The sequence below is a fragment of the Canis aureus genome, chromosome 1 (genome assembly GCF_053574225.1).
Source record: "Canis aureus isolate CA01 chromosome 1, VMU_Caureus_v.1.0, whole genome shotgun sequence".
Lineage (NCBI taxonomy): Eukaryota > Metazoa > Chordata > Mammalia > Carnivora > Canidae > Canis > Canis aureus.
In genome coordinates this window covers 65,958,694-65,966,277 of record NC_135611.1, presented here as the reverse complement: position 1 = coordinate 65,966,277, position 7,584 = coordinate 65,958,694, and the positions used below count along the sequence as shown (strand labels likewise).

The 7,584-nt window shown below is 33.4% G+C and overlaps 1 long non-coding RNA gene across 1 annotated transcript; it reads right to left on the bottom strand.

Annotated features, from left to right (window-relative positions):
* Positions 1–972: 972 nt before the first annotated feature.
* LOC144286337 (uncharacterized) lies at positions 973–6,370 on the bottom strand. Its single transcript, XR_013354436.1, has 3 exons — positions 4,042–6,370; positions 2,710–2,791; positions 973–1,414 (listed from the first exon to the last, which is right to left on the bottom strand). It is a non-coding gene; the product is annotated as an uncharacterized LOC144286337 (long non-coding RNA).
* Positions 6,371–7,584: the final 1,214 nt, after the last annotated feature.

Here is a 7,584-nt window from a genome sequence, read left to right as displayed (position 1 = left end):
CAGTCTTGGACAATGAAATGATAGTGGAAGGTACATGTGTAACCTCCAGATTAAGGAACTGAAAATTCCACCAATGATTCCTTACGTATCTTGCCCCCTTCTCCAACAATCAAGGATGCTGCATGTTTCAGAAGGTGCTATTTCAAAATAATGGAGCCTCTGTAATCCTAGGATACTACATGCAATTATGTGGACCAGAGTTCTGTCTATCTAAGTATATGATAAAGCACTGAGAGTTGGGGTTAATCTGTTATAACAACAAATTAACTAGACTATTCTGGTTAATACTGAGCAACTGCTAGATCTAGTATTACCTTTTATATCAAGAAATAACCAAAGTTTTCAAAATTTTGGTGAGCCCAGTAATGACAAAAAAAAACACAAAACAAAACTAGAATTTTTGCCTTTTCCCCCCAAAGTGGATATAATCTTATACTACATACAGGATTAAATTCTAATTTATGAGCTTTATTTCTACCAGTACTAAGATCCTCACTGAGTCCATTATATCCAGTAAAACATATATAATAATTGTTATTATTGAAGAATTACTAACTTAAAGGGAGCAAAAGACTCAGACACATAGCTTAATGAGCAAAGCATGACAGAGTGGAGTCCTTGGGTGGAGTAGGTCTTTGCAGTGCCAAATTAGAGAAACTGAGAGATGTAGTTTTTCTTTTTTCTGAAATGGAAAAGACTCTGCCCTGATGGTTCTTTTCCATTTCACCTCTGTAACCTCCTGTGTCTCTGTGTCCACCCTTTCCCAGCCATTGTGTAATGTCACAGCCATTGTGGTAAAGCCAAAAAAGGAACAATATACATCTGTTAACTGTATGCAATTGACCACACATCAAAATCTTAGGAAAGGTAAATGGACATTGGAATAGTTATGGAACTCAAAAAACAGGAACTAATATAGCTTTTAATATCAGAATTCAAATCAGAATACAAATAAGTGGAAATAAGCAAGTATCAAGTATAGTCATTCATTCGATCAATATTGAATGAGCATCCAAAATATGTTAAATACCATGCTAAGCGCCGAACATAAAGTAGTAAACAAGACAAAATCTCTGCTCTTCCAAAGTGGCTCGGATTCTAGTGGGCACAAAACAAACCAGACATGATGAGAAGAGCGAAATTAAGCAATCCATGTTTGCCTGTCATTCAAGGTAAAATTTTACATTAACAAAAATGAATTGTATCACTCTGTTAACTAAAATCTTTCAATCACTTCCTATTGTACTAAGACAAAAGTTGAATTATTTACCACATCCTATATAATTCATCCTGTGATTGGGGTCCCTACCTGTTAAACCTTTTTAAGCATCAGTTTCTTCATCGTAAAATGTTGATAATGACATTTACTTCTTAGGATTCTTGTGAGGATCAAGTGAGATAATCTGCATTGTATCTGCCAGAGGAAAGCACACCATAAACGTTAGTGGACAAAACTGCCATTATTATCCTACATTATCTCATGCCTTTTCCTCTCCTTGCACCATGCTTTATCTACCCACACTGCTTCGGAAAACCATTAGAATAGGTCAAGTTCTTTTCCTCTTATGGATTTTGAACCTTCTGTTCAAGAGCTTTGTCCTTGGTCTGACAGGCTGCTTCTTCTCCTTTATATTTCAACTTATATTGTTACTTCTAGACTCCACTAAATTGCCCTCCTGTTTCTGCTCATCTCCATCATAGTATCCTGTTTATTTTGTGGACATTTAACTATCTGAAGTTATTTCACTTTTATGAGAGATTACATGATTTACTCAATCTCTGTCCAGTGTAGATTTGGGCTCCAAGAAGTGGGAGCATTTGCCCTGACTTGCCCATTACTATATCCAATATATTTAGAGGAATACTTTGTACTTAGAAGTTATTTAGAAAATATTATCAAGTGAATTAATAGATTCCAAATAAACTGGAAATTTTAATTACAATGAAGTCCAGAAAAATGTTTTGAAAAGGGTTGAATACCAAAAAATACACAAATAGGGAAAACAACCTCAGAATTTTGCTTTTCTTACTAAAGGATTGCTCTAAAAGTGGATGTGCTGTCACTTGGGTGAAAGCTCACCCATAATATCTAAAAATAAAATTTTTAGAGATTTCAAATCATTAGTATTAGTAAACACTTAAGTAATTATTTCTTACTGCACAATTTAATAGATATTGAGCCTATGCAGAAGAATGTGAAACCACAGGGGATTCTGATATAACTGATGGAAATGGAAATAAGTAAAAGATGTTCAAATATAAGGTAGCCTTGTCTTATGCAATAAAATATCTAATGAGTGCTGTGGCGATTACAAACTAAAGGATTTGACTGGTGGACAAACACTGAGCACCAAGGATGAGGGAGACTTGAACAGAATCCAAGGACAAGAGGCCTTGTAAAAAGACAGAGAAAGAAAATATTGGGAGAAGAGTATGAGCAACCACTTGTATGATACAGGAGAGATTATCAGTAGATAATTAAACAACCAATTTATCTAGTATTAACGTTGAACTAAGTAAGCACTTCTTGGAGGAGAAGCATCAAAAACCAATGGAGCACTTAACCTAGCATCACCCAATAGAGTTGGCAATACTCTCCATCAGATATTTATTACGTATTTCGTAAAATATTCTGTGATTGAAGTGTTATTTTCATTTATAAAATGTACCATAATTATAAAAGATTTAATATAGAATATATTAACTCACAGGAAATTGGTTAAGAAGATCATCATTTTCTAGATAAGAATGCTATGCCATGTTCAAGGTCACCAGTCAGTAAATTGTAGACCTATGTGAGAGTAAACCAAAATAGTAGACACTAATTCAGTGATTTTTATTACCCCACATTTGCCTCTCAGCTGCAGTAAATATTCATTTCACTTCATATATTATTACCACTTCTGTTCATTATCAGTCACAGTATTTGCTTAGGTGAGATGTTTGTATTTTCCAACTAGTGAAGCTGTCAGTATAGCAGAAGCATTGCCTTCAAATTTTACAAAATGTCTTAAAGATAGTATGAAAGAAAAAATGAATTTAACTTTTGCAGAAAAATTTGTAGATCAGAAGTTGAAATGAAAGAAATCCAGTCTTCAGTTTTCACTAATTAAAGAAAAGTATGAATTTTGTGAGGGAAGATAATTCAAGACTATCATATTACATAGTTAGCCTATAAGAAATTGAGTTGATGTCAAAAGTATAATTATATAATACAAAGGTATTATGTTATTTTTTTTTCTTTTGGAACAAGTCAAGAGCTTAAAATTTCTATTTTATTTTTGTTTTTGTTTTTATCACCTAGGATAATTATATATTGAATTTTGCCAAACTTTTCACTTGTACCAATCTTAAGGATCCTATTTTGATCAATATTTTACTATTGACATTTGAATTATTGTTATAAAGCAAATCCCATTATTTCCCATATAAAGCTATAAAATCAGCAATTTTGAAGCATTTAAAGTAGAAGAAAATGCACCAAATGGCACATTTTATCAGCCAAGATATGAAGATACAAAATAATCACAAGTAGATACTGCTTTAATTGAATAGGGAGTTGTCACAAATATTTATATTGCTGGTGACATTTATTCCCTCACAGTTTTCTAAAAATTATTGCAGTATCTTTTTTACAAAAAATTAGAAAAAACTGAAAAATTGACACATGCAACTTTCTTCACTGAATATTATTTTAATACTAATGTGAACATTTTGTTTTATGTACAAACACTTTTCTTTAGGGTGCATTAAAAAAAAAAAAACCTGAAGAATTCTGTATCTGTTTCACTGGTGATGACAAGTATGTTAATTGCTTGCAGATAACATCTGTTCTAGTGAAATCAAGATGCAGAGGCTGTGTTGGATCTGTGGTGCTAGCAGCTTTCTAAAGCTTTGTCTGGGAGACCTACTGCATGCATTTCAGACTTTCTGGGCAGCTGGAGGGCTTTTGAGCTTTTTTGAGAACTTTCCAGCAACTGAAATAAAATCTGCCAGGAATCCTGGGTCATCGAAATGTCTCCTTTTGAGCAGTGGACTCACCTTTGAAGCTCCAAGATATCCACTGACCATGACGCCTGAGTGTGCTCTGGCTGAAGCAAGTTCAGGGTGAGCTGCTGACCGCCTGCATGCAAGAGCGGGCCTCTGACTTCCTTCTCTGTTTACAGAGCACAGTGAAGGGCCTCTCTGGAGGGAGTAGCAAGAGCCTGATCAATATAATGTCAGATATAAAGAGCCCTTATGCTCAACAGGCCACGTTTACAGTTTTACAGGGTTCATGGACTACAATTGCTTACCAGATGTGCCTATGCAGTTGGCTAACCCATGGCATCATGATGGCTCTGGTCCCAACCTTTTCCAGGCTCCGTATGTTTGTTTCTCCTTTAAGCTATGAATTTGTATAAACTCTGCTGTAGTGTTCCTAGAGAATCCAATGCTACTCACCTGTGGATCAGTCATGCTGCCTTGCATTCCGCTGGAGACACATGAAGTGAGGCCTGAAGTGTCCAGAGTTATACTCCGTATTTGCAGACCTAGCTGACTATATATGTTAATAGGCAGTCTCATTGGGTCTGCAGGTTGGCTTACAGTGGTATAGTTCAAGAAATGAAAAAAATATATGTTTAATATAGAGAGAATATATGTGTAGAATATATATAAATAGAATGTACATACACACACACACATATAAATTTGTTACAGGTTATATAGTTGAGAAAAAGTGAAACCAGAGAGATGGATGGAAACATGAAGTCAGTAAGCACATAAAACACCTGACAAAAAGATCAGAGATGAAATCCCCTGAATATGAAAAGTGAATGGAGGGAGAATAGAGATGTTACACTATATGTCGTACTATAGTGTGGAATTTTATTTTCAAAACTTCACTCAAAAATTTAATTCCTTATTGCCACTATGAGTTTTTAAATATATTTTCACTGTGTTTTAACACATCCTATTTGTATAAAAGCTGTTGACATAGCAGCTTTAAATAAATACACTCTGGCTTTATAATCTAGGAGAAATAAGCTCTTTTCACTAGTTCATCTGAGGACACTTCCTAGGTAAATGGCAATATTACAGCAAAGTCATGATGGAAAGTGTATTTCTTTAGCTATAGAAACACTCCACTCTTTCAGGTTTTCTGGACATTGGTCTGAACTCCCAGGAGATTAAAAAAGGCATTCTTATAAACTTGGAGACACTGTATAAGACATATCTGTTTTAAAAAGTGTAGACATAAGTATCAAAAAAGTTAATAATCACATTCTCAGGTCTATAGTTCCAGAACACTTACTACTGAACAAACAATTAAACTGATTGACCAAGAGGCGGACTATATGGTTTTTGTCAGCACAGATGGTAGTAAAGAAATTAGTTTCTGCTAAGTGTTTTAGTAGTTTATTTTCTATACTTCTGCAACAAAAGTAATTTTTATTTTTCCAAACTGATCTAGCATCAAACTATAACTTTCTTGCAATCCACACGAATCAACAGAAAATTTCTTAATGAGTAATTTTTAAACCATGAGTTAAAATTTATTTGAACTCAGAATTTTAAAACACTTCAGAAGCCTGATTTATAAATACATCTAGATTTTTTTCTACAAAAAAAGATATAGATTACTAATAAATATGCACACACATATATGGTGATTGAAATTTACCTTTTCCTTTTTATTGGGTGTTAGCAATCTCATATAAAACACAGTTGTTAGTTTTTTGAAGAATATATTTATTTGTATTTTTCTGGATAGAATACCTCAAAATGATGCATAGATTCATCAATCCCGGACTTGGGATTCTTGCCGTCATCATTCTATGCTGGTAATTACTGTTTCTCTATCTTGTTGATATATTCAAGAGAAACTATGAGGTTTTCCAAGATGGTCATTTTCATTAGCAGTAGAGAAATCACTTTGTTCCATTTGTACTATTATTTACTGATGACTCGTCATTGGTTATATAGATAATATTTTTGTTCTCTTCCTGTCAATCATCAAAATTATTTTGAAATTTTACTACTTCTTCAAAAAGAGAGTAAGAGCAGGAATGATTTGATAATAATTTTAAGACAGGCTACATTTATGAAATATTACATGTTGAAATAACTGGATAATATGTTTGCTTTATATCTGGGTAAAAACATCCCTGTTCTCCTTAACAATAGAGATGAGTGAAAGTTTAGAGCTGATATTTTTGTGAGGAATGGCTTTAAAGAAAGAACTACATTGCCAAAAATCTCAGACTGGCCAACTCAATTGAAACATAGGAGGAAAAAACAAAGTTAAATATTGACAATATGTTTGATCATTGAAATTCTCAACAAGAGATATTTCTAATTTAATAGTAATAGTTGGGTTGAGCTGAAAAGTTCATATTGCTGAAACTAATGCAGTTATAGATATTTATTTATCTTTGAAAAATACTAAGAAAAAATATCAATGTGTTTCAGTATAAATCAGGTTGTAATCTGATTTTAAAAATTCTTTGGGCTAAGAGATCTTTTTTTGATAATTACTCAGTTCCTTAAGCTGAGCCAATTGAAATTACTTTTAAGAAATCATTCATTTCAGACTTTTAAAATTAAAATGTCATTTTGAAAAGATACAGTTTCATTTCAAAGATGGTACATATAAACGTAATTCATTTCTTAAAAATAAATCTAACCTTTGTCTTCTAGAATTATATGGGTTAGCAGGTCTCATCACGAATGTCAACCCTATCAAAGTAGCCTCTATTTCTCCTCTGCAGAACTTACTCCTCTTCTAGGTAATAAATTACTTGTTCCTAGAAGACACTGAGCACCACGAGAAGAGGGACCTGGGGTGTCTTATCAATGGATCTGTAGTTCCTGGTACAGAGTAGACATTCAACTACTATTTGTTAAGGTAAAGAAAGAGGGAGGAGGGAGAAAGGTAGAAATTGAGGTAAATAGATCATCTGTGAATATTGCTTGTTAGATCAGTTTGATCTCAGGAATACTGTCATCTTTGAAGAGAAGGAAAGAGGAAAGGTACCATTTTCTGTTGAAATCTGATGTGAAGGGCAATGTGTTAAAGACAAAAGGAAAAAGGGAGAAAAAAAAGTTCAGTGCATAACACGAAACTGGAAAAGAAAAACCAGGCTGAAATACTTTAAAGGAAGAAACACAAAGGTCAAAGCAGGTTAAACTCAAGATTAAGCGTATTTGTGTACTACCATCAAAGCAAAAAATAAATGCAGGAAAAAAAGTAAATTAAAGAGTGACTTATTTTTTATTTTGAGTAGAGGTGATGAGTCGAGTGGTGAATAAAGTGAACAACGAAATTTCTTAATTGTGGCCAAAATAATATTCTGAATTAGGTTTAATCTTCTTTTCTTGAATTTCTCAATTTTAGTTGTTCATTTTTCTGTAACTCCTTCTATTATTTTTTTTAATATTTTTATTCAGTTGTACTCAAAGAAGGGTCCATAGGCCAGTGCTGGTCCATAGTTTTACCTGTCCCTGTGATAAGTACAGAATGAAAGACGGCATTTAGAAATGTTTACATAATTGGATGGAATAATTTTGTGCCTGTCGAATCTGATGAATTATAGATTTGGG